The sequence below is a fragment of the Dermochelys coriacea genome, chromosome 9, assembly GCF_009764565.3.
Source record: "Dermochelys coriacea isolate rDerCor1 chromosome 9, rDerCor1.pri.v4, whole genome shotgun sequence".
NCBI classification, from domain to species: Eukaryota; Metazoa; Chordata; order Testudines; family Dermochelyidae; genus Dermochelys; species Dermochelys coriacea.
This window is the reverse complement of record NC_050076.1, coordinates 24,981,572-25,007,876: the sequence shown is the minus strand read 5'-3', so window position 1 is coordinate 25,007,876 and position 26,305 is coordinate 24,981,572. Positions and strand designations below refer to the sequence as shown.

At 42.3% G+C, this 26,305-nt stretch overlaps 1 protein-coding gene across 4 annotated transcripts in view; it reads left to right on the top strand.

Moving 5' to 3' along the window:
- The window catches only part of KCNAB1 (potassium voltage-gated channel subfamily A regulatory beta subunit 1), a 242,096-nt gene that overhangs the window by 34,931 nt on the left and 180,860 nt on the right, over positions 1-26,305 (top strand). The window lies entirely within an intron of this gene.

The window sequence follows — 26,305 nt, the reverse complement described above, 5'->3', positions numbered from 1 at the left end:
CCTTTTGCAGCATTGTATATCCAGATTAACTCAGTTGATTTCAGTGGAGTTACTCTGGATTTACACCAAGATCTGAATATGGTCCATAAATTACTTCTTAAAAGCAAATGTACATCTTTGTGTTTTGCTTGTTTGGCAATCTTTAAAAAGCTCTTCCTTGTTTAAGTTATAAGTGTTCTGAAGTAAAGTATACCCACACACAATTCAGATATTCACTCATCTAGAACATTCTATAGCTATTTAAAGACTACTGTTTCTGTACTGCTTGTAATAATAAAAGTAATAATGGAGGCATTTACTTTTTATTACTTTAAGAGGTTTTAGCAACAATGGATGTTGCTTGATGATTTGCAGATACACATATATATGCAGTATTCTAGCTCTTTCTGCAGCCTTTTACTGCAATTAGTGCTATAAACACATGTAAAGACTGCATGATTGAGCTTCAGTGTATATAGTTAACATTAAGACCCTAATTCTCAGTTCTAGCTGAGCTGTGTACCTCTTCATGGCATCTTTGCTTTCACTGAACGTGGGGCCAGTTCATTCCCTGCCACAACTTAGGCTATGTCTACGCTACACACCACTTTTGTGGGCATACAGGGTAGGTGTAGCTACACACTGCTGTGAAAAGCACACCATATATTCACTGTCATGTGCATCTGTATGTGTTAGTGAAAGGCTCTGGGAACAGGGAGGCAGTGGGGAAAGGCTGAACCAGTTCCTCACTGGCTTCCCCACTGCTGGAGCCTTTCCCGGTGGAGGAGAAAGGCTCCAGCAGTGGGGAGCTGGTAGCCTTTCCCCAGTATCCCACCACCTGCTACCAGAGCCGTTTCCTGCAGAGGAGAAGGGGACTCTACACTGCTCAAAATAGTAGTGAAGAGGGGAGGTATGGCTTGGGCCAGCAGACAATGTGTAGGGTATGCACTCTGGGTACAAACCCACGCCCCTCAGTTGTGTCTTTGCTGATTTAATCTGTGCCTTGCTGTCTATACTGAACTTTGTACCCATGCTAGGAGCGTTACATATACCCTGCTGAAAGAACCCTGCAGCGTAGATGCACCCTTAGGGGAGTGCCAGGGTTGTGGTAAATTGTGCCTGGCTGACTGTGGACCTAAGGGGCTGTTCTGGCAATTGGGGAATACAAGAGTTCAGAAGCCCACTGTTATCACATCATACTGAGGGCTGAAAATGGGGTGGAATTTCCAGAATGGTATTTAAGCTAACTCTCTGGGTACTTTGCACATTTATTCTACACAACGAACACATTTTTTTCTCAACAAAATTTGCAAAATATATGTAATAAATGCTCAGAGAGCTATTAGCCTTCCTTTTTCTCCATTTGATTCTCATGGGGTCCTGTAGGAGATCTACTTCTTTTATTAACTGGTTGTTTTTTTTTAAACTTCCCAAAATAATTTTTCTTTGAAATAAGAGAACCTTTACAACAGATTTCTATTACTGTGAATGATATTTTCCCCATTACGTAGTCTTTGCTCACTTGTCTTGAAAGATTCCTTGAAAGAAGCAGATTTTCAAATATCTGAATGTTCTAATGTTCCTTCTACATTGTGAGCAGAAGACTTGGCAAAGATTGTCTTGAAAACATTTCAGAACTAGTCAAGAGTGTTCCTTAGGCAGACTCTAAATCCTCTCCTGACCTACAGAATCTTAGCAAAAGCAGTGTGGGTCCAAATCTTGATGCACCTCTGTAACCACAGAGGATTCCAGATGTGTTTGAATTTGTGAAATTCCACTGAACAAAGGGAAGCTCCCTCCTTTTCTTGTACTGTGGGGATTAGAGGCAGAAATGAGCTGGAAAGAGGAGCAGCTTGGGCTACTCAGCTTCCTTTTCCTCCCCAACTTCTGTAGAACCCTTCTGTTCCAAGCCCGGCAACTCTTGCTTGGTGTGGTAAGGGAGCGGCAAAAGGATTGGACCTTAAACATGCAGGTAGACAGGGCTTCATGAGATTTTTAGGCTGAGCTCATTCTAATTTATCCCTGGTTAAAAGAAGCAGAACTTGAGTCAAAATCAAACACCTTAGTTCTTCTCTTCCATTGAACTAAAATTTCACATCTTCAATCCCAGTGTTTTAAAACCCTAATTCTAGGTTTAGCAGTCTACAAAAATTCCTCATAAAATTATTCACTGATTGAAAATTGTTTCTGAGGCTTGCTTAGCATTTGATGTATTTCAGCAAATTATTATATTCTGGTTTACATGGTAATTATCTGTAGAGATTAATTTAAGCAATGCAGGTTTTAAATTATTTTTAGACATCTGGCCAACTTGATGGGCTTTCTTTCTACCGCATGGAATCAGCTATTGTATCAATTAAATGGTATATAGCCACATGGGTTATTTTTTTTTGTCATAATGGATTGCATTCTTATATCATTGCACTTAGTTTAATAACTGTAAATGTTACGTTGATAGAGAGACACTCGTTTTACAAAATGAGAGAGACTCTTTTTACAAAATGCTCTGTATGAAGAAACTGCTACTTTAATAGCACTCGACTATTCTGTGTTAGTTTAAACACAGCCTTATCCAACTCTCAAGTCACTGGAAAGACTCCATTGACTTGAGTAGGAGTTGGACAGGGCTTTATCAGTTTGCATGTAAACCAGTAGCATAGCTGGAGGGGGAAACGGGGGGAGCGGCTGCTTCCCCACTGAGCACAAGTGGCACCTTTTTAATTTTTACTCACCCAGCAGCACTCCGGGTCCTTTAGCCTATAATGTGAAGCTAAATATCAAGTGAAGCTCAAAATGTGACATTTGACTGGGCCGTATAGTATGAACAATTTTATTCGAAAGAATATAATCTCAGATGCCTCGCTTTACTTCTAAATTCTGCCAGACCTGAAATCGAATCAGTTTTTCTCAGTGATCAGTCATGCATCTGCATGCAGCGTGTCCAGGAGAAGAAGTAGAATGGAATTTTCTTACTATTCAGTATATGAGACTGAGACCTTAGCTACATCTTTCATTATATACCTTGATTTAGGTGTTTAATATCTCAGCATTTTCAAACTATGCTGAGCTGGTATTTGATTATACACATGTCAAAGATTAGGCACATGTGCTTAAAACATCATCTTGTTTCTGATGAGAAAGCGGGTAGTGGGTTCTGCTTGTCCTCAAGGAGATGGCCTGTTACTCTCACCTGAATAGAAGGGAGGTGGGAGTGATTCCCTGGAGAGAGACAGGATCAAGGGTGCGGGCAGGGCAGTTCTCAATACACCACATTTATACTAAAGAAAAACAATAAAATAAAGCTTTAGTAGGCTTTCACATTGAGACCACCATCAACTGATAGTTTTGAAACAATTGTATATCAATATGCACCACTTGTAAGAAATATAAATCAATCAATACCTTGGAATCACAGTAGGGATTATTTTGTCCCATAATGTAGGAGATGTGTATGCTCTGGGATTGTTAGATAATATATTATAGAGGGTATAGACAATAGTCAGGGAATTCACAAATCATTGTGTTTCCAAAGACCTTTCTGCAGTTCCCCTCCAGTTAAAGTTTTAGCAGGTCTGCTAATAAGTAATACCAGAACTAGTGCACCTACTGATATATAGCATTGTGCTTGGAATTCCCTCTCTGGGAGAATGTATGCGGCTCTGTGCTGGTCCTGATTCTGGTCTATGCCTTAATGGCAGAACAGATTTGACTGGTTGATTGATTGATTGATTGTTTTTATCACCTACAGATTGGACTACTGCAAAGCATTCTGCTTCTGGCTACTTAATTTTTTTGAAACTACTCATAAGCTCGAGCCAGTGCAGAATGCAGTAACATATCTGCTTTGCAGTATAAGCCTTTTAAGTCATACATCATCTGTGCTGCTTATACTGTCTATGTGTGCATAGGGAGCTCATGATATACTGGTCCTTATTTCCTGGCCCCAGTTAGATAACTCCCCAGGCAGATGTCACTGTTTCTTGACTCCTCTGGCTGCTTTGGCTTCTTATTTGCTTCCAGGTGCAGTTCAAGATGTTGGTTTAATTTATATAGCTATATATGGGTCAGGGCCTGTCCACACCATAAATCATCCCCGCAGTATAAATCAGCTGAAATGCTCCTAGTGATAGCTCTTACATTTGAACTTAGAGGGGAGGAGGCGAAAGTGTTTTCAATAGAGGGTCTTCCACACCCTGTATTTTATTTTCCTCTCCTGGTGCAAGAAATCCTGAGTAGTTTGACCTTTTGGACACGTTATACGGTCCATCTGATCAGATTTTTGCTCAGCGGGGCTGGGAGGATGGAGTGTTTGAGTGGTCATCCCTGGAATAGATGTTCATATTGTTTAGTTTAGTAATCTTGAATATTTGTTCGTTTTATTAATCGTGATACAAATTATATCAGAGAAATGGGAGCTGACCCTTTCAGAATAGGGTAGGGGCACAGTGAGTGAGCTCCAGAGTGTAGAGAGTATACTGCTGATGCAAGAGGAGGGCTGGCTTGTAGATGTGCACAGAGGAGGTATTTGTTTGCAAGGAGCTTCTAAAGAAAAAGGTTTGGATTGCAGTATAAACAAAGTTCTCCTTAAAAAGCTGAATCTTATGATGAAGGGAATAGCAGGTGCAGAGTGTAGTGGAAAGGTGGCATAGAGCTACCTTTCTCCTTGCTCTCCTATGCTGCGTCATATGTAAACTAGAGGGCCTCAGGCTAGGGTTAGGGGATAAGACTGGGTGATGAATCTGCTCAGCAGCACATGATGACTCGCATGAGCCCCCTTCCCACCACACATCCTTTTCCTGTGGCCGGGTAGGGTGAAAGGTCTTGTGGCAGGAAGTGGTTGGGCTGTGTCGGGAAGCAGCAGCTGCTTGGTGAGCTGGGTGCTGCAGAGGAGCTGGATGCAGAGAGGGACCCCTGGGAACCGTATGCAGGGCCACATGCAGAACAGGTTGTGACTCTTGGACCTTACAGCAGAGTGCAGGTCCATGTGGTGTGGGAGCAGCAGTAGCTGTAATATCAATACTTGCTCCCTAAGCTCATGTAGTGTCTTTTAAAACTATTATGCAGGATCATTGTTTGGGCTGGATGAAAGCAATTCAGGACCTCATGGGTCCCTCCACTGCTCAGCACAATATTGAAACCCCTTCTCTCTTTAGGATTGCAGTTACAAAGGATACTCATACAAGAACTGTTTGCTAGACTGCCATCTTTTTGGGTAGGCGGTTAGGCAGATGAGCCAGTCCTTTCTCCCCAACCTCCAGACTGCTGCTGCTTCTTTTTAGGAAAACTGGGGTCTGTCCCACTCCCATGAGCAAAGGACTTTGTGTATGGGGCGGGATGGGGGTTGGGGGTGAGGTTTCCTGCTGATACCACACTAGCAGAGCCATGATTGGATGGTAGCAGCAAAGCTCTTCCAGCCCACATGCACAGAGCTCTCTGTTGGGATGGTGTTGGTGTGGGGGCACCACCAGAGCAAAGCAGCAGGTATCGGAGTTAAATGGAAATGAATGAGAGTTAAATGAACAGAGCTATTGGCTCAGGCTGTCTGCAGAGTCTGACAGATGTTACTGCATTGATTAAACTTGGATCATGTTTTTGAGTTTGGCTTTGCAGCCATCAGGACCCAGAAACAAGCTCTTTTTAAAAATGAAAGCGGAGACTGTGACCTTCTCAGGTAACACCAAGGTAGGCTCTTTGGCAAGGGCATATGCCTTGATCCAGCCATGAGTCATATGCAGAGTCAGATGGCTCAATAATGAAAAACAGAATATTTTACTAAAAACACTGGATTCTGTAAATATTATAATTAATTAAATGTTTATAAAATGGTTTGAAATTCAGTTGGTACACTGCCAGATGCCATGGCTTCAAGGGGATTTTTGTTTAAAATTCTCAGGCCTTTTTTGAACCCTGATACCCTTCTGTCATTTCTATTAAAAACCCTGCCTCTTTCCCCCCAAACAAAACAAATCTGTTTCAATTATTTGCTGCTACTTGTAGAGAGAGGAAAATATTCATAATGAATTGAATACACATCATAATGTAGAATCCATGGATATAATTCAGTATTATCTTACTGATTCTAAAGTTGATTATCAGATATTTTTTCTGTGAAAGGACTTGTTGCATTCATCTTTAGCGTTTGAGTAATAAGGAAGCTACAGGGAATTTTTTCTCGCTGACAATATTAGGGAACAGGACCTTTTGAAGTTTTTGAATTTTCTTATGTTCACTTTGTGTTGTCTTTTGCTCATCACACAACTATAATTTGAAGAAACCACACTTGCACAGTTAGGTTCCAAATAACCATGTTTACTAACTATGCACAGACAAGCAATGCCCAGCTATATATATCCTGCTGCTCTGCTGGTTTCTAAAACCTAGAACATAGTGAGTGCCACTAGAGGACTCACACACTATGGAAAGCATGCTCTTCCTCCCTCCTTATGAAAAGGGACATAAAGAAGTTATAAACACATTACTAACAAAACTGCTGTCACTAAATATACGACCTGCTACAAAATAAGTCCCAGAGATGGTTTATGTCTTCCTTCTGGATAATGCCTTGTACACATCACAACAATATTTGGACAGTGGCTGCATTTCCTGATGTAGTTGAATCAGTAACATCTTCCTGTTCTATAATGTTAGAATCACAAGTAGCAGAAACAGGGATAGGTTCACTGGTATCATCTATGGTTATATTGTAGGCTCGCTGTTTTTCATTGGTGGTATTAGTGTAGAACATCCTGCTGAAATTGTGTTTTAAAAACTAGTTTATGTGTCTTCTCCAAGATACATTTGGTGCCATTTCTATCTGATAAGACAGAGTGTACCACTCTGATGTGATAACTCCAGATTTCTGTGAATTATCTCTTAATAAACATTTTTCTCCTTTGCAAACTGCACAGTTGAGTTTGATTGTGGCCATTTCATCACACTGTTTCTGTTGAATGTCTCTTTGTAGATTGAACTTTAACAAGTTCAGGTGAGATCTTAAATTTCATCCCTTAAAACATCGCTGTCTGATTTGTAGTAATATGGACTGTATTTCTGTAGGTGGGTAGAAAATTTTCAATCTTGTATTGTAAGCTGCATTTATCTGGAATTGTAGCATTAATTGTTCACTTGGCTGTCTGGATAAATCTTTCAGCCAATCACTTTTTTGTGATGGTAGGGAGCTGATGCAACATGTATGATACCATTATATTTTTTTTGACAAACGGAAACTCTTTGAATGTGAATTGAGTTTCAATGTCACTGAATTCCAGCCCTCCAAAAAATCTTAATACTTCTATCATCTGCACTAAATTAGTTGAATTCATACAGAATACTTCGGGCCATTTAGAATGGGCATCTACTGCAATCAATGTTCCATATATGGTACAGTATAGTCTATGTATAAACTTGTTGTCACAGAATTCTGGGCACTCCCAAGGAATGAAGGAGCATGTTTAGCATGTGTTATTTGCTGACAACTTTTGATATTGGTTCGCTTTTCTTCTATTTGTGTATCAATCCCTGGCTACCACAAATAGCTCTTAGCAAGGATTTTCATTTTTACAATTCCCAGAAGGCCTTATTGTAATTCTTGGAGTACTCATGACCTAAGGAGCTTTGTAGGAATAACTGCTCTAGTGTCACTCACAGGCAATCTTGATATACACATAACTGTTGTTTTTAGAGCAAAGAACATTGGAAATGGTTGTTTTTGTGCATAATTCCATCCATTCATCATACTGTGCACTTCAGCTGTCACTGGAACATTTCTTAGTTTTGTGTTGAACTGTGGTAGTTGTTACTGGCAAGAATTTGATTAGAGCCTTCTAGAACATGTCTACTCTTTCTGGTTCAATTTCAGTATCCTTACCTGCTGCTTCACAATATTTTCACAAGCCGTTCCAGGCAAAGTGTGGTCACACAAGTTTTGCTTTGGGAGTTGAACCTTGTTTGGGTCTGAAACCAATGAGTGTGAACACACTAAAACTGAAAAGGGGAAAAGAAACTTGAGTCAAGCCTGTCCACGCTAACCAGTGAGTTAGAGGTGGCTATTGGCACAATGCATTTCTTACTTTAACATTTTTTGTTAATGTTTAAATTCAGATTTAATCTAGACAAAGCAATAATTTTACATTAAAACAATGGTCAGTTATGGCTCCAATCCTGCAAGCCTCTGCCCAGAACTGCCAGATCAGGCTTTTAGTCTTCAGGAATCTGAAATGAATAATATAGAGAAATTGAACTGCCAGCCCTGGAATAGGCAGCAGAATAGTTAATATTGTTAATGGTATCAGTGGTGGTTTTTTCTGCATATTTCAATTGTTGATTAATCAAATTCTGTCCAATAATTTTTCTGTGTCAGATACGAAAAGCTATAGGTCTGTGTATTCCACCGTTGAATCTTCTGAGAAACAAGCTCAGCTCATTGCATTATTTAAGTAATGTTGACAGTAGAGCTGAGTGAATAATGCAAAACCCTTACACAATTACCCTCTCAGTTTATTAAAAATGGCTGCACTTTGATTATATTCTCACTCCTTTATCATGTTCGCTTTCTGTGAATATTCCAGCAGATGACTTTACTGATAGGAATGGTCAAAGAAACTGTGAATTATGTAGCATATATGAATTCATGTAAAGTTTTCACAAAATAAACCTTATTTTAAGAGTTATCCAGTTGGATAACTGAAACAAACCATGCAACCTCTGTGTCTAGTCCAAACAGTTTGCATTTAAATATTGAATACCTTCAGTGTAAACCAGGTCAGGCCAATAATTATATGCAAAATTATACAATAATTTCAAATATCCGATTAATTCAAGCAAATTGTGCTGTTCATGAAAAATTCATTAATTGCAACAGAGATGAAATTGAATGTATAGCTATTTTATGAACTATTTGCTCAAGTCTAGTTAGCTGCTATTACCATCTTTGGGCAGAATGTGGCCTTGGGCTACTCTATGGGTTGGGGAACATTCCATAGCCACACACATATTTTCCTGGATTCCAAGACCAGAAGGGACCATTGTGATCATCTAGTCTGGCCTCCTGTATTACACAGGCCATAGCACTTCTCCAAAGTAATTCCTAGAGCAGATCTTTTAGAAAAACATCCTATCTTGATTTAAAAATTGTCCGTGATGGAGAATCTACTATGACCCTTGGTAAATTGTGCCAATAGTTAATTACCCTCCCAGTCAAAAAATTTATGCCTTATTTCCATTCTGAATTAATCTAGCTCAATTTCCAGCCATTGGATCATGTTGTATCTTTTTTTGCTAGATTGAAGAGTCCATTATTAAATATTTGTTCCCCATGTAGGTATTTATAGACTGTAATCAAGTCCCCCCTTAGCTGTCTTTGGAATAGATTGAGCTCTTTCAGTCTCTCTTTGTGGTTTCTAAATCATTAATCATTCTTGTGGCTCTTCTCTGAACCCTCTCCAATTTATCAACATCGTTCTTGAATTGTGGGCACCAGAACTGGACACCCTATTCCAATAGCGGTCACACCAGTGCCAAATATAGAAGTAAAATAATCCCTCTACTTCTGCTTGAGATTCCCCTGTTTGTGCATTGCATTAGCTCTTTTTGCCACAGTGTCATACTGTGCTCAGGTTCATTGGATTATCCACCATGATCTGCAAATCTCATTCAGAGTCACTGCTTCCCAGGATAGTCCCCCATCCTGTAAGCATGGCCTAATTTTTGTGTGCAGATCAGTGGTTCCCAAACTTGTTCCGCCGCTTGTGCAGGGAAAGCCCCTGGCGGGCCGGGCCAGTTTGTTTACCTGCTGCATCTCCAGCTTCGGCTGATCGCAGCTCCCAGTGGCCGCGGTTCGCTGCTGCTCCCGTTGGCCTGGAGCAGCGAACCGTGGCCACTGGGAGCCACGATTGGCCGAACCTGCAGACACAGCAGGTAAACAAACTGGCCCGGCCTGCCAGGGGCTTTCCCTGCACAAGCAGTGGAACAAGTTTGGGAACCACTGGTCTAGATGTATGCATTTACATTTAGCTGTATGAAAACGCATATTGTTTGCTTGATAAACTGGGTGCAATCTACATCACTCTGATGCAATGAAGTATCCTTTTCATTGTTTTACCTCTCCCCCAATTTGTGTCACAGCAAACTTTATCAGCGATTATATTGTTCTTGGTCATAAATAAAAATGCAAACTAGCATAGGGCCAAGAGCCGATCCACGTGGGGCCCAGTGGAAATACACCTGCTTGATGATGATTCCCTGTTTAGTTACATTTTGAGACCTATAAGTTAGCCAGTTTTTAATCCATTTAATGTGTGCGATGTTAATTTGATATCATTCTAGATTTTTGATCAAAATGTCATGTGGGACCAAGTCGAATGCCTTACAGAAGTCTGTCTATTAAGTCAACACTGTTGTCTTTATTAACCAAACTTGTAATCTCATCAAAAAAGATATCAAGTTACCTTGACAGGATCTATTTTCCATAATCTCATGTTGATTTGCATTAATTAAATTACCCTCCTCTTAGTTCTTTTAATTGAGTCCTGTATCAGCCCCTCCATTATCTTGCCTGGGATGGATATCAGGCTGATATAATCACTTATCAAAGGGGGTGGAGTGGAGTGGGGTGGTTGGTTGATGCAAGGAAGTGATTGAAGTATGGATCGATATGCCCACCATTCAAAAAGTGGTCACCAGTCCTTGATTGCCTGCTCTTTCCAAATTGGCCATAAATTCTGTTGCCACAGCTTCCTGAGATCTGCTATGTGGGTGACAGGGCTGAAGAATTGCTAATAATGGGAGATGCCCACTGTATGACAAAGCTGTACTGCTGATGTGAAGCAAATCTACTTGTCTGGTGTGGCCTATTGATATCCATGCTTGTCCTGAAGCAATTTCTTCCCCATTTGTGAATATACTATTAGCACTATTACTACTGCTGGTGCTACTTCATTTTTTCAGTGTAGATAGCTGAGTTGAACAGATTTTGGCTGTAGGTGATGATCACAGTCAGTATGAAGTAGGCTTCATACAGGGGATAACTCCTATCAGTGGTCCAAGAAGGAACACACACCCGAGGCTCACTATTTAAATGTAATGAAAAAGAAATCTAAATTGTGAATAAATCATTACTCCTCTCTCCTCCCCCCCCCCCCCCCCCGTTATTTTACTTTCCTCTGGAAAGAAGCAGCTTAGGCTCAAAGAAAAAGTGAAAATGTCTTTTGTTAACCCTCATGACTGGTTAGGTTTAGCGAGTTAGGGAAATAGAACCAATAATGTGATTTTTCATTTTCAGGCTGGTGGGTTGTTGATCAGTTGCATAAAAGTTACACACATACTTGCTGTGACATTTTAAGCCATTTTAATAGTAAATAACAGTGAATGAGTTAATGATAATCTCTATTTGCATTTGTGGAAGACTGTGATGCATAAAATTTAAAATGTGGTGGTGTTTTAATTTGAAACCAACAAAAAAGATATATTTTACCCAGTTGAGTCTAGTGTTTTGATTTTGTTTTTAAGATAACCTCTGATAAAGCTGAAGGCTTTACATAGTAAAGTGTTCATTAAAAAGAAAAGGAGTACTTGTGGCACCTTAGAGACTAACAACTTTATTAGAGCATAAGCTTTCATGAGCTACAGCTCACTTCATCGGATGCATTTGGTAGAAAAAATGCATCCGATGAAGTGAACTGTAGCTCACGAAAGCTTATGCTCTAATAAATTTGTTAGTCTCTAAGGTGCCACAAGTACTCCTTTTCTTTTTGTGAATACAGACTAACACGGCTACTACTCTGTAAAGTGTTCATTGTAACTTTAGGTGTACAGTGAATGAAAAGCAAATAGATATGGGCTCAGTACTGTTGATGACTTCAAAGGGACAACTTGTGCTTAAATACTTAGCTGAATTGGGGCCCATGCCATTTACTGAAATTAATACACTGATAATTTTATTTGAGAAATGCACTGAAATTTAGAATGGCTGTGGTTTTTGGATGGTAAAGTTTTTTGGATGGTAAAGTTCAGATGATTGTACTTATAAAAGGTTTTTTTAATGTTCTACCCAATCATTTTCTGGGACATACATGGAATGTAACTGGCGTGTTGATATGCCCTGCTGCTTTCTGTATAAATGATTATCCAGAACATTGAAAATAAATTGGTTCTTGATATTACATTGACAAGAGTTATTGTGTTCAGAAGAAAAGACTGAGATGTTCATTGCAGTGAGACAAAATGTAAAAAGACAGTGCAGTGTGGGCTTTGGAAATGCTACTGAGGGAACACAGATAGCTGCATAAATGTATTGTCCCTTATACAATAAAATCAATGTAAAGATCTTTTAAAATATGAATTTAGAATTCAAAAGCTCCCTGATCAGAACTGTGGTTCCGTGGTCAAGATCATGTAGTAGTTACACAGCTGACTAAATTCTCATCCATTCCATGAACATTTATAAAGTTTAGCTGATCCAATTATGCTGCAAGTGAAGCCCTGCTGAGAACCAGTTAAAAATCTAGCTTCGTTAAAATTATAGTACCAATGATGAATTCATATTTTTAATGTGCATCAAACCTGAAAGTAGCTACAGTTTTATTTTGTCTTACTGCAATTTACCAGTGACTTCTTCTGGTTTAGACCCTGGAGCAAAGTGCAAGTATAGTTCAGTGTTTTATGCTGTGTGTATCCTAATTTTAAATGATGAACTAGAACCATTATTCTCCTGTCACTTCTATGCCTTTTACCTCTACAGTTGGTTTGGATCTTTGAGAGAGACATGGAATAGGATTGTCATTAAGTGTGCAACAGGTACTGTGCCACTGTAAATGTCCCACACTCAGAGCTCTGTTACAAACAGCAAGAAATAATCTCTTAGGAATTGGTCTCTTGACCAAAAAGGAAATTTTCTCACTCAGAATCTCTTCTTTTAGAATATAGATGTTTTTACACACTCATATCCCCCCAGTCACCAAAAATATATTAATTAGAGCTCCCCCGTGTCATCTCTAACTTACATACAACCAAATAACTTTTAATTGTACGCAGTATGGCATTGCTGTGGGAAACAAATAGAAAATAACAGTAATGATGGGAAGTGAAAAGTTGCTTTAGGCTGGGTGTGTCACCCTCATTTATGCCATTACAATTTCAAGTTTTGCTCTCAGATACGTGGGCAGAGGCTTTACGTCAGATCTTTTAAATACAGCTACAGTGGAATGCAGTGGCTGACTTTACACACTCTGATGAAGCATATACCTGTGCATCTGAGAGCAAGATTGTGTCCTAAATCAGAGGCTGTGTGCTTTTCTACAGAAATAAATGATCTTGACGTTTCCAAGTTGCTCAGCTGACACCATGTAATTAAGTTGAGATATGTTGCCAAAATGCATCTAGAGAGGAATAGTAACCAAAAGGAGAAGGCCATTTCTGAGGCAATGAGGAAAGTGGTTTAGATTTCCCATTTCATGTTGCATGTAATTATGTAGCACTCATGTTAATGTGGATCATATACATCATCTGTATAAGGTAATGTTAAGCCTAAACATTTAATTGCATGCAAAATTGCAGTGACATGGAAAATGCAAAGGGTAAGAATTGTTATCTTCTATACAAGCATTTGCATACATGTAAGACAGCATTATAGGAAAATATTAAGTCACTTTTCATGTTTAGGGCTTAATCATACCATTTAGGCACAGCACAGTGTAAGGGACTCCACAGAGGCGCACTGGACCAAGGGCAGCTCTGCGGGCAATTATGATTCAGGAATTGTTCTTGGAACTTTCTGGTAGGAAGGTAGCACACCCATAGTTACAACCTATCCGGGGTACAGCATACTCTTTCCTGTGTGTCAGACCAGTTCTTCTGGCCACTGTCCTAGAGTATGTTTATGCTTTTGGTACTGGTTATTTTAGAAACCATCCTTCCCCTTTGCCTTTTTCTCTAGTCATTGTCCAGGCAGTTTGATTTCCACATGAGCATTACAAAGTAGGGATAAGAAGACTTGTTAGGAAAAAAACAGGACTTCATTGAACTAAATCCTAGCCATATTGAAGCTTTAGCGCGCTCTTCAGATAAAACATCCACTTCTATTTTCTCTGGTCTCAACAATTATTAGAAGAAATAGCACTCCTAATTTCACTCATTTCTCCCAACTTTGAATAACTTGAGTGGTTAGTGTCTGCCACTATTTGCTTTAATATAAGGAGAGCAATCAGTAGTAGTAGCTCTTCTTTGGTTCCTCATGTGGTCCTGCAGTGTTTCCTCCACTGCATTCACTAAGTCTTGTAGGTCTCAACTTGTATTTTGGTGTTTCTAGTCCTTTTTTACTTCAGACATGAGAACTAAAGGCAGTCAAGATATTCCTCATTCAGAAGTCAGAGTTTGTGCTCCTGCTCCATGAAAACAGTCTGTAACACCTGGTAACTTGACCTTCCACATCAGCAGTTCAGAGGCAGAAAATGTAGGCATGTTCTGTTTTGAGTAGAAGAACCACAGATTAAATCAAAAGCAAGCTACACTGGGACAGAAAATACAGAGTGTAGAACAACTATTATGCAATATTTAAAGGGAAGGAGAAGAGAGAAGTCCAGTGCATTGTGGGTATGTCCCTCCTGTGTGCCTTTACTTCTGACTGTGAATAATAGGGTTTTTCTAAAGCCCAGTTGAGGCTGTCCTATTAAAAACGTCAGGGATCAAATTCAAAATCCTTCAAGAAACCTGTAAACACCCAGTTTAAGCCAAAGAAGGAAGAACATGAAGCATAATATTGTGTTCTATCTCCAACCTTCCTGTCCAGGTACTGTTAGCATAGTCTGTGAATACCTCCCAGAGATTAATGAAATACCAGCTTGACATTTCTGTGAGGTAAGGAAGCGGTGCTCTTCCTATCTGACAGATGAGGTCCAGTGACTTGCCCAAAATCACAGAGGAGATTAATTGTAGGACTGGACACTGAGCTCATCTCTCCTGCGTCCCACAGCAGTGCCGTACACACAAGATTATCCCTCCTCATGAAGTAACCTTAATGAGTGTTCAGACATGTTCAGTGGAGAATAACATCTTTAAATATGCCACTCTACATGTTAACTTACCGATTTTCATAAGAATTTATTAGCAGTTCTTTTTGACTGATTCAGTAAGTTAGCCTTAAATTTGTATAGAAGAGTTTTTGGAAAAAAGGAGGACCTGATTCCGCTCCCACTTCCACACTTTTCATGTTGAGAAGACTCCATTGACTTCAGTTGAGCTACTTCAGATTTACCTTAGTGTAAGAGAAGGCAGAATAGGGCACGTAGGGTTCAGAACAAATGCTTTTAGCTGAAATAGCAACCTTTCATTTCTGTCTATTTTCCTAGCCATAAAGCAGATTGATTATTAGCTGCTGTGAACTTGGCTAGGGGTTCTGGCCCTATTTCCATTGCTGTTATATAGTTAACCTTATAATAGGTGATCTGAAGATAACATTTTTCAATGTTATTTTCTTACGAAGTATGAATTCAGTGTCTACAGGGTAACAAAGTGAAACTTCAATTCTGTATCTTAAAATGGCTGACACAGCACCCTTATCTTGGACATTTGTATGGGATGGACTGCTGTTTACAATCCAAACCCTTTAACTAGTTAAGGAAATTAATGCTGATTGGTGTTTAGATCCCATTAGCTTGGGAGATTGATGAGACACACACACACTGCAGCACTCAGCCCTTAATGAATTCAATTAAATTGCAGATAGCAATAATTAGGGACCTACCAAATTCCAGGCCATGAAAAATGCGGCAGGGACTGTGAAATCTAGTCTTTTGTGTGCTTTTACCCTATACTATATAGGTTTCACGGGGGAGACCAGTGTTTCTCAAATTGGGGGTCCTGATCCAAAAGGGAGTTGCAGGGGGGGTTGCAAGGTTATTTCAGGGGGGGCCGTGGTATTGCCACCCTTACTGCTGTGTTGTCTTCAGAGCTGGGCGGATAGAGAGTGGCAGCTGCTGACCAAGGGCCCAGCTCTGAAGGCAGCAGCGTGGAAGCAAGGGTGGCTATACCATACCATGCCACCCTTACCTCTGTGCTGCCGCTGGCGGTGGCTCTGCCTTCAGAGCTGGGCTCATGGCCAACAGCCGCCGCTCTCTGGCCACCGAGCTCTGACGACAGCGCCGCCGCCAGCAGCAGCATGGAAGTAAGGGTCGCAGTACCGCATCTCCCTCTACAATAATCTTGTGACCCCCTCCTCACAACTTCTTTTTGGGTCAGGACCCCTACAATTACAGCACTGAAATTTCAGATTTAAATAGCTGAAATAATGAAATGTACAATTTTTAAACCCTATGACTGTGAAATTGACCAAAATGGACTGTGAATTTGATAGGGTCCTTGCCAGTGGTGAGCTGGAGCCGGTTTGCGTGAACCGGTTGTTAAATTTTGAAGCAGTTTTAGAACCAGTTGTTAATCCGCTTCCCTGCAGGGGGAGTGAGGAATTGATGGGCTCAGGCTGTAGCTCCTCCTCTAGCCACCGGGGGCGAGGCACTGCAGGAGCCATGTGGGCTGCTGCCTGGCCGTGGGCACGAGCCTGGTGGTGCTGCTGCTGCTCCCCCCAACCCCTGGCCCTGGGGATCCTGCTGCCTGGTGGGTCCCCGGCTGCTCTGCTGGGCCTGGGCTGCGTCCTGCTGGTTGGGCTGCTCCGAGCCGCTCTCCCCTTGAGCACCCACCACCCTGCCTGCACCCAGCCCCTGCCTCCAGCCACCCCCTGCACCTCCTGCCTGCAGCCAGCCCCTGCCGCATCCCCTGCCCTGCCTTCAGCCACCCCCCGCACTCCCTGCCTGCAGCCAGCCCCTGCCTCCAGCCACCCCCTGCACCCCTGCCCTGCCTCCAGCCCCTGCCGCACCCCCTGCCCCCCCTGCCTGCAGCCAACCCCTGCACCCCCTGCCTGCAGCCAGCCACCCCCGCACCCTCTTCCCTGCCTAAAGCCACCCCCCGCACCTCCTGCCCGCAGCCAGCCCCTGCCTCCAGCTGCCCCCGCACCCCCTGCCCGCAGCCAGCCCCCGTCTCCAGCCGCCCCTGCCTGCACCAGTCCCTGTCTCCAGCCTGCTCCTGTCTCCAGCCACCCCTGCCCGCACTAGCCCCTGTCTCCAGCCACCCCGCACCTCCTGCCCTGCCCACAGCCAGCCCTGCTGCACCCCCCTGCCTTGCCCGAACCAGCCCCTGTCTCCAGCCACCCCCGCACTCCCTGCCCACACTAACCCTTGGCGCACCCCCTGCCCTGCTCACAGCCAGCCCCTACCTCCAGTCAGCCCCTGCCTTTGCCTCCAGCCAACCCCATACCCCCTTGCCTCCAGCCAACCCCGCACCCTCCTGTCTCCAGCCAGCTCCGCACCCCCTGCCCTGCCCGCAGCGCACCCCTGCTTCCAGCTAACACTGCCCCACGCCCCTGTCTGCAGCTGGCCCCACGTCTACTGGTGCCCTGCAGTTCCCAGGGCAGTAACCCTGCACACCTGCTTCAATGAGAGGGGCATGGAGCAGCTGGGACCCACACATGTGCACACCCTAGGGTGACCAGACAGCAAGTGTGAAAAATCAGGATGGGGTTGGGGGGGTAATAGGAGCCTATATAAAAAAAGACCCCAAAATTGGGACTGTCCCTATAAAATCGGGACATCTGGTCACCCTAGCACACCCCCAGGGAGTGGCGGGGACCCACACATGTGAAAGGGAGCTCATTTCTACTTCAGGCCCATCTTTTTAAAAAAGAACTTTAGGCAGGGTTAACATACATCTGTATTTTCCCGGACAGGTCAGGCTTTTTGGTTCTTAAATCGCGGTCCGGGAGGAATTTTTAAAATTTAAAAATTCCTCCCGGGAAAATAAGGACGTATGGTAACCCTGTTGGTACAAAAAATACATACTGGGGCACAACCCTTAAATCAGAACTTTTTATAGGGAACCGGTTATTAAGATTTTGGCAGTTCATCACTGGTCCTAGCAATAATAAGATGCCAGCAGATCAGGACGATATTGTACTATCAGTCAGAACATCCCAATAGAGACATGGGACTTAGCCCTGTTACTCTTCTTTGAGGCTTGCTCACTCACATTTCTGTAGCATCTGTGGGTGGAAGGGTCTCATGTGAGGGTCTTATAAAGAGAATCCATCAACTTGAGATGTGCCCATCACAAATTTCTGTTTCTGTTGAAAAGTCAGAATGGATTAAGTTAATAGGGGTGATGTTGGCAGTTGTCTGTAACAGTAAGGATAGCTCTGAGAGGATTTTTTTTTTTTTGGCCTAACCCTAGACTTAACCTTCTCCTATCCACACAGTGATCATACTGGCCTGTGACATATGTATGGTGGCGATGTGTCATACAGGGAAATGATGTGCCTACATGCCCATTCAGTGCAGAAAACTTGGATACATACTTTTAAAAGACAGACTACAAAACTGATGGGATTAAGGATCATTCTGACCAGCTCTGTAAGAGAATAGACAGTTCAGTTCTACAGAGCAATTACAAATGCTGCTCAACATTCTAAACTGGAGACCATTTTATAATAAAAAGACTTATGTTTTTTATTAATAAAACTAGTTAAACTAATCTTGTGGCAAGCAGACCCCATAAATGTATCACACAACATGGGAAGTTAGAGACACTCTGCTGCACCTTATGCCTCATAATGTCCCAAAAGAACAATTATCTGATGATAACCACATTCCCTATGTAGCACATACTGCTTAATTAAGGAATCTTGCTGTTGCTAATACTCTCTGCTGTGGAATTTTAAGCACAAGAAACAATAATGTTAAGACCTGCCATGTTAAATGATCAACATACATTTTCTATAGTCTGTATGCAGCATATCAATACATTCCAAATACTGGTTTAGCTAACAACCATTTAGTTGATTTTTGTTTGTTGATATACTTCGTTTCAAAATGGAGCTAAGGCAAAGCAAACAGATTAAATGGTTTGTAAATGAGCCACTGCAAAGCAAAATCTGAGATCAGACGCAAAATCTGAGGTCAGAGTCAGAGAGCCACATTAATACAATTAAATTTTTATAATGTTGGGATGTATCCTAGCAGTAGGAAGTCATTTTTTACGTTCCTTCAATGGTCAAAAAGGTGCTAGTCTAGCTGTCTTAGTTTAGGACTAACAGGTCTCTTAAAAAATAACTTAGTTGCTATGATACTGGGGGTAGGATCAATATTTTTCAGTTATGTAATTGCTTTCTTGAAGGAAAGGAAAAAGATTTACAAAAATGAGAATGGGAGAGATTAGAGAAGACTGACCAGTTTAAAATAAGCTTTTGGCTGCCGAATGTCTCAGGACTTTGACTTTTAACTTTATAAATCACATTCTATCGAACAAGACAAAAGCAGTGACTCTCAGTAAAGGTACTCAAAGCTTTAGAAAAGATGACTCAGGGCCCAATACTTTTTTGCTTTAAATCAATGGTAGAAGCACTCATTGACTGCGGTGAGTTAGGGACTGTCTCGCTGTCTCCCACAACAGTGCATTAGTCTGAAGGCGATCTCTTGAAATAACTCACAGGGTGTTTATGACAAGGCTGAACAGTAGGGCAGATCCTCAGCTGGTGTAAACTGTCACAGCTTCTTCAAAGTCAATGGAGCTATGAAATTTACACTAGTTGAGAATCTGCCCCTAGAAAACTGCGGGGTGGTGAAATCACCTGCCTGTGCAGGGTGAAACGTACAAATCCACTTCATATCCATTCAACCTCAGTAATACTTGATTGGGCCCAACTCCTCCTTATGCCAGTAATCTTTAGTCATTTGACTAGTCCTTGGCGTGTGTTGGAAATTAGAAAATTGAGAATAGTTTCTTTTTTTTCTTTTTTTCTTTTTTTTTAAATCTGGCTTGTTTATGCACTTGGAGACACACATTTTTACCAGCCCCATTCTTTACTCCAAAATACTTGTGAGGACCTCTGTTGTCACTTAGATGTGTAACCACAGTATTTGACTATGTCTGTGAAAAGCAAAAAAGCACAAAACAGGAGGCAAAGTTGTGACCCTTTTAAAAATAACACCCTCAATGTCAGTTGCTATCGGTTGCTATCACCTTTTCAAAGTGGACTCAAGCAGGCCTCTGTTTTGTGCATATCTATAGCTACATGTGCCACTTACTGTTCAATGTGCTTTGTGTCTCCCTGCTAACAGCTGGTTGACAGGGATAGCTGGCTGTCACAACTGCCGCGTGTTGGATTTAGCCCTTTAGCTCAATCTTTAGGCTTATGGTTGTCACCAGAGAGCTCTATAGGATGAAGAGTTTTTGACAACAAGTTTTGCTTAATCAAAGTTTTGTTTTTGTTTAATTCCTATTAGCTTCCAGAGACAGCAGGAGTGGGCACTTCATCTGCATGTGAGTCATGGCAAAACACTTAGGATTACGTTTGTAGACACGTACTATATGCAACCCACGCACCCACTCTCCCTTGAGATGCACTTCAGATTGTCAACAAATATTAGTTATATTAGAACACCACTGTCTGAATCTTTAAAAATGTAAAACACTGAAAATTCAGGTTAAGATACAAGACAGAAAATGAGTGTTTGAAAGTCAGAAAATGCAGCTAGTCCTGGAACCCACATGAGGAGAGGCCATTCTTGTCTTAGTCTTAAGTGGGGCACGGGATTTGGCCCAAGAAGTGAATACAGCTCAACCGCTTGGTAATAGCTGCCATAATGTCATTAAATTTAACATCCTTGTTGGGGGGCTATGACAGTCATAAGCGCCAACTCCATGGGTGCTCTGGGGCTGGAGCACCCAGGGAAAAAAATAGTGCGTGCTCAGCACCCATTGGCAGCCTCCTAATCAGCCCCTCCCCCCCAGCGCCTCCTACCCGTCGGCGGACCCGCTGATGAGCTCTTCCTCCCCCCCCAGTGCCTCCCGTTCACCATGGATCAGCTGTTCAGTGGTGTGCAGAAGGTGCTGGTGAGGGAGGAGGAGGAGGAGTGAGGGTGGGGTGTGTTCGGGGGAGGAGGCAGAATGTGGCAGGAAGAGGCAGGGAAGGGGTGAAGAGGGGGCGGAGCCTGGGGTAGAGCGGGATTGAGCACCCCTTGGCAACTCAGAAAGACAGCACCTCTGATCACAGTAGCATTTAACTTCAAAAAGGGGAACCACACAAAAATGAGGAAGCTAGTAAAATGGAAACTAAAAAGAACAGTCACAAGAGTAAAATGCCTCCAAGCTGCCTGGAAGCTTTTTAAAGACACCGCAATAGAGGGTCAAATTAAATGTATACCCCAAATAAAAAAAACCAGTAAGAGGGCCAAAAAAATGTCACCATTGATAAGAGTAAAAGAGGCAGTTAAAGGCAAAAAGGCATCCTTTAAAAATTGGAAGTCAAATCCTGCTGAAGAAAAGAGAAAGGAACATAAACTGGCAAGTAAAGTATAAAAGTTTTAATTAGTACAAAAAATAATTTGAAGAACAGGTAACAAAAACTTCAAACTAACAGCAAAATGTTTTTTAAGTACATCAGAAGCAGGAATGCTGCCAAACAATCAATGGGGCCATTGTGTGATCTGGTGCTAAAGGAGGACTAAGGGAAGAAAAGACTGTTGTATAGAAGCTAAATAAATTCTTTGCATCAGTCTTCACTGCAGAGAATGTGAGGGAGATTCCCACAGCTGAGCCATTCTGTTTAGCTGATAAATCTGAGGAACTGTCCCAGACTGAGGTGTCAGTTGAGGAGGTTTTAGAATAAATTGGTAAGTTAAACAGTAATAAATCACGAGGACCAGGTGGTATCCACCCAAGAGATCTGAAGGAACTCAAATATGAACTTGCAGAACTACTTACTGTGGCATGTAACTATCACTTAAATCAGCCTCTGTGCCAGATGACAGGAGGATAGCTAAAGAAATGCCAATTTTTAAAAAAGATTTCAGAGGTGATCCTGGCAATTAGACTGGTAAGCCTAAATTCAGTAACAGGCAAATTGGTTGAAACTACAGTAAAAACAGAATTATCAGACACATAGCTGAACACAATTTGTTGGAAGAGTCAACTCGGCTTTTGTAAAAGGAAATCATGCCTCAGCAGTCTGTTAGAATTCTTTGAGAGGGTCAAAGTATTAAGAGCATTACCACTGGTACTACTCACAGAATAATGCGCTACTGCCCATGAACAAGGGTAGCAGAATAAGGCCAACAGTCGCACAAAGAAAATAAAAATAAAAAAGCTCAAAAGCTTGTATTTTCCCCCAGCAGAAGTTGGTCCAATAAAAGAGACCTACCTTGTCTTTCTCATGTTCTGGTAACAGATTTAAAAAAATCTAAATTAAATTCTTCAAGTCTGTTTGTGTTACAATTTTAAAAGGTCAAATCTAATTTTCTCAGTTTAATTAACATGTGACCTGTTAGTGCAAGGTGATGAGGACTGACAGCTCTTAACACTGAATGTTAGATTTCTGTGCTCTAGAGACTGGTTGCTGCATTTCTACAGAAAGCACCTGTGTCTGTAGTATCATCATCAAAGCTGCTGGCTTGATACCAGAGTATCCCTTTCAAAGTTTAAAACAACACACTAAATTCTAAAGAAATTTAGTTTGGGATGATCATGTTACTCTGTCCTTTGACAGAGCTTTGATTCTCTTAATTAGATATATGGTAAACATCAGAAACACGCCTGGAAATAAGCTTGCAAAATAACATTTTTAATATTTTTTTTCTTTCCTGGGCATTTAGCAATGGATGTTTTGTATTTTAGACTTCTGTCTAGTTAGTCAGCTCATAACCTGCTTGGCTCAAAGCTAACATGCATCAGAGAGTAAGGCTTACAAAACTTAACTATAACTTGGGGTTGAACCCATCAAACCAGGTCAGCCTTGCCCCCTCACTCTGTCTGTTTCATCTATTTAGATTGTAAACTATTGGGGGACAGGGAGTGTCTCTTACTCTGTGTTTATACAGAGCCTAGCACAATGTGGCCCTTATCTTGGTAGGGCCTTTAGGTGCTATTGGTAATACAACAAATTACACTCACAGAACCCTCCTCCTCATTTTGAAAAAAAAACCAAGACAAATTTTTAACATTACTGTAGTGCTGTTCATCTTAAAAGCAATGTACTGTACACACATTAACTAATCATTAAGTAAATTGGTTGTGGAGGAGTCTTCATAAGATATTCAGCCTGTCAGCATTGGTGTGGCTCTTCCACATTTACTGTGGAGTTGACATTAATCTGCTAACGACTAAGCTCTCATAAAGAGCCCTGCTTTAAAAGGCCCAGATGCACAAGTGTACTGGGTCCTGTAGGTGGGCACTCTTCTGTACCTCCAAAGAAACAATCTTTTTGAATGGGTGCTCAGACAGGCTGAAAATGACCTTTAATCAGTGATTTAAGGTGTGTGTAACCCATGCCTGCTTTGTGTGGCGCTCTGTCCCCATCTAGTGGCAGTCAGGCCTGCTAGAGATTGATTAGTCTGCTACATCCTTGGTGAAGAGCCATGTGGCTTTTAGCTCATGCAGTGGAGGCATATACACTAAGCTTCAGAGGTCCCACGTTTGATCCTGCCCAGTGACTGGAGTCTGTTGGCATTACATGTGCACTCAGAGTTCGGCTCTGCTTACAACACAGGCATTTTGAAGAGTTGCTGCCTGCTTCTCTGTGCCTCTTCAGGGCATGCCCACCTCTACACCCATGCTGGTCCCTGCAGTCACAGGAGTATTTGAGGTGCCACTCAGTTGTTCTTGTTCTGCCTTTTCTCTACTCTCTAGACTTTCTTTAAATATGTACCAGGAAGCTAGGTAGAAAGGGATGTGGAAGATTCTTGGCAGAACTTCTGTGGAGAAGCAGAGTCACAAGATACCTGTAAAAAGAAAAGGAGTACTTGTGGCACCTTAGAGACTAACAAATTTATTAGAGCATAAGCTTTCGTGAGCTACAGCTCACTTCATCGGATGCATTTGGTGGAAAATACAGATGCATCCGATGAAGTGAGCTGTAGCTCACGAAAGCTTATGCTCTAATAAATTTGTTAGTCTCTAAGGTGCCACAACTCCTCCTTTTCTTTTTGCGAATACAGACTAACACGGCTGCTACTCTGAAACCTGTCAAGATACCTGTAAGCCTCACAACAGCCAAGGAAACACTTGCAGGGCCTTCTGAGAGGCCAGTTTTCAGAAACTGTGCCCTACTCTGGCTGAATGAGTAGGGCTCTGTTAACATAGCCCCTACATGGTTCGTAACATTTGCTTCTAAGCAGGGTTGCCAACCCTCCAGGATTGTCCTGGAGTCTCACGGAATTTTATTTAATGTGAGGAAACCTCTAAGAATATGTCAACCTACATTGGCAATCCTACTTCTAGGTCACTATCATTTTAATTGCTGCATCCCTAAATAAGTACAGTGCAAGATATGCTGGGACTGAATTAGGTTGGATTGTGGCAGCTCAGAGAGTGGGTTTTCAGTTGGTTGTTTTTTTGGACACTGCTGCCTTGTATTCCAGAGTTGTAGCTTTCTTTTTTTAAGTATCTAGCCGTTATGATTTTGAAGATAGCTTTGAAAACATGACCTTAGTGTTACTGATCGCAGCTTGACTCTCAATGGTGTGGACTTAGGGGTAATTAACATTGGAGCCTAACAATCATTATTTAAATGTTAATATAGTTAATTGTTTCATTGATGATCAAAATGCACAAGGAAGAAGAGCTCCAGGCACCTCATTTTGACCTATGAGCAGGTGGCACTTGAGTTGTGAGTGAAGCTAGGCAGAGTACACATGATCATCTTGTAATGAATCTGTTGGCCCATTACCGAGCACTGTGTTTACCCCCAGATCAGTGTCCAGCCAGCAGAGGGGATCCATAATACCTCCAGCACAGGAAAGGGAAGAACTACAATGGGTCAGAAGGGTTTTTTTTTTTTTTCCACCAAATGCATCTGATGAAGTGAGCTGTAGCTCACGAAAGCTTATGCTCTAATAAATTTGTTAGTCTCTAAGGTGCCACAAGTACTCCTTTTCTTTTTGCGAATACAGACTAATACGGCTGCTACTCTGAAATGGGTCAGAAGGGAACTGATCTGAGAAAGTGCCAGAGGCTGTATGAGACTAGGAACAGCAGGCCAGAGGCAGCGGTCTGGGAGCTGGCTGTGGAAGGAAACCTCTGATGATAAGCCTGAGAGCTGGGCCGAGGACACAGCCTGAGAAGGGCCAGCAGTAGCTGCATTTGCCGATACCTGGCGGCGGCTCATTGTCAAGAACACAATGCATAGGGATTATAGCAAGAGCTTGTTACTGCTTATTCCCCTGCCTTGGGCTTCCAGCTAGGGGATGGATTGGGAACTGTTGGGTTCATCTCATTTGTTTATAACTGTTAAAAGTTGCTGCACCAAGGGTACTTGCAACTTTTCCTTCTGGCAGCGCTAATGAAGGAATCCTCAGTTAAGCAAAGTGTGTGAATGTCCACCCAGGGCTAGACCCTGAAGAGCCAATGTCTGGAGCACCTCCAGCACTTGCCCCCAAATGTGTGGTGCACCCAGCATGCTGCCAGACACCTACAAGCTGGTGTAGCACAGCACTCACCACAACAACTTGCCATGGGGTTGGGTGCAGTAGATTGAACATCTGTACAACCTGCTGTGAGTGATGTCTCATTTTGGCACTTTATTTTTGCATCTCCACGGGGTAGGAGTTTAAGGCTGGTACGTGATTTATGGGTGGAAAAGGTATGTGGCTGGAGCTTCCTACCTCCTTCCAGTGGTTCTGAACTACTGTTCACTGCTCCAGGCCAATGGGGGCTGCAGGAAGGGCGGCCAGCACATCCCTGAGCCCACGCCACTTCCCGCAGCCCCCATTGGCCTGGAGCGGCGAATCGCGGCCAGTGGGAGCCGCGATCTGCCAAACCTGTGGACACAGCAGGTAAACAAACCAGCCTGGCCCGCCAGGGGCTTTCCCTGAACAAGCTGCAGCCCAAATTTGAGAACCACTGCTCTAACTTATTCACCTCAGAGCAAACAATTTCAGTATTTCTCTTGGTTCCTAGCTCCCCCTCCAAAAATCTTGCTTGCCTTGATCTCCCACAACCATCTCCTACAGCAACATACAAAGAGCCTGTCTCTCTTCCACATCTAATCCATAACACTGTCGCAGTTCTTGTGCTTATCACCATTTAGATGCTGGAACTAGTGATGTGGTGGGTGCTTCCAAGCCCCCTGGCTTGAAGTGGTTTCCATCATATACAGGGTTTACAGTTTGGTTCAATGGCTCTCAGCACCCTCACTATACAAATTGTTCCAGCACCCCTACTCATTACCATGGTATCTGAGCCTCTACTATCTCTAACCACTACTCTGCCCCGATCTCATCAGCCTCCAGATTCTGTC